The sequence below is a fragment of the Meriones unguiculatus genome, chromosome 20, assembly GCF_030254825.1.
Source record: "Meriones unguiculatus strain TT.TT164.6M chromosome 20, Bangor_MerUng_6.1, whole genome shotgun sequence".
NCBI lineage: Eukaryota > Metazoa > Chordata > Mammalia > Rodentia > Muridae > Meriones > Meriones unguiculatus.
Window position 1 is genome coordinate 57,398,453 of NC_083367.1, and position 1,859 is coordinate 57,400,311.

Genomic DNA, 1,859 nt, shown 5'->3' on the forward strand with positions numbered 1-1,859 from the left:
TCTTTCCATGATCTAGCTCTTTATTTATCACTCACTTACTGATTGGTTCGTTATCTCTGTATCTCTATTATCTGCCACTTTCACCCCAGGCTCCTGCAGGTACCAGGAGGGGGACAGAAATCCCATGTCGCATACCTCCCCTGATCTACCCATGGAACGCAGGTCTGCATTAATCTCTAGAACATACATCTCCTCTCTCTGGAATAGGATGGGAAGCCAGAACCCTTGTCCTGTAATTCAAACCACATGTTTCCTGAAGCCATCAGCTGTGACTCATCTCAGAAAACTGCTTCTCTGTCTCATTTTTGTTGTTTGTTTTTGAGACAGAGCTTCCCTATGTAGTCCTGGCTGTCCTGGGCTCACCTTGTAGACCGGGCTGGCCTCGAACTCACACTGATCCTAAGGAGTCACCATGCCTGTTTACTCCCACTCTCCACACACACTCTTCTTTCTGTGCCTGAAGCCCTCATTTCCCTTCTCCTGTGACCTAATTCCAAGGTACACGGAAGGCTCACCAATGTAAGCAAGGAGCTCCCAGGGGGCCCCGCTCCACCAGAGCACACTGTGAACCAGCATCACCTTGCATAGCCATGCATGCTGAATCCATGATAGGCTTGATGTTGGGTTTGTGCGCTGTCTGGCCACATGGAGGATTAGAGCACACAGGGCTAGTTGCTGGTCATCTAAGATCCTGCCTCCTAGCCAAGCATTGTCGTTGGAACACAGGGACATGTACCATTGCACAGCTGTGTCCCCCCACGTTTCCAGAAAGGCAAGAAGCGTTCAAGATATGTTCTTCATAAAGCATGAGCCCCTGCTCTTCTTTAACAACCCTCCTATAGCCCCTGCTATAGCATGTTCTTCCTGCCCAAGTCCCTCCTAGCTGACCCGATGGAGGAAGCCAGGGACTTCCTAGGTGCTGTGGCAGCTCTGTTAGACTTTCACTCGGGCAGCCCCATTCCAGATTCCCCTCTCATCTCCAGCTCAGTGCCACTGGCTTCCATTCTGTAAAGATTAACCTGAGCAATGGGGGACGGGGGACAGGTCAAACCCTCATCTGACTATCTAAGTAGCCAGGTCCAGTGACCCCAGGGTACTATGTGTTGTGAATCTGGGCTTCTGTGACAGCCTGGTAAAGCCGAGGCACAGCCCAAACCATCTGAGAACCAAAAAACAGAATTATGGAGCTAAAACTGTGGCCTCTTCAGCTACCATAATGCCAACAGCAGGTAAATCTACTGTCAGGCACATCACTGAGGCCAGCCTGTGCTGTCCCTGGCATCCGTGTTGGAAATGGACTGCACCTGAGGCAGGTGGAGCGCAGACTGTATTCTTTTTTGTTGTCTAAGTTCCCAGAGATGTAACAGCTACGCACCGCTCTACAGAGAAGAGTCTGAGGGTTTGCCACCCTTTCCCTCAAACGGGAGGCTCCTGTCACTCATGCCCAGCCTGGGACTTCACTTCCCTAAGGAGGACAAGGATGATGAACAAACATGTTTTTGGTGCCTGTGGCCCTGGAACCATGCTGACTCTTACAAGCCTCCCATGGCCTGTGTTGGCCCTCTCTGGTCTCCACCTCCATCACAGCTGGAAGGATGGGAATGGGGCTTTAAACTGTCTAGGACAGAGCCGGGAGCAGAAAGAGCCCATGTATGTCTCTGGACCTCACTACATCTCCTGAGGTAACAGGCATCCCTCTCTAGCTGTGCGGCATATGGCCCAGCTCCTTTTCCACTGTGGGCCCAGCCACGCTCCTACTCTATCATTCTAGGTTCAGAGGATCTGGGGCAAGGCTGTGCTGTGGCCTCATCCACACGTCCCACCAGGCCTAGGGAGCAAACAGCCTCTTTGGGACCAAG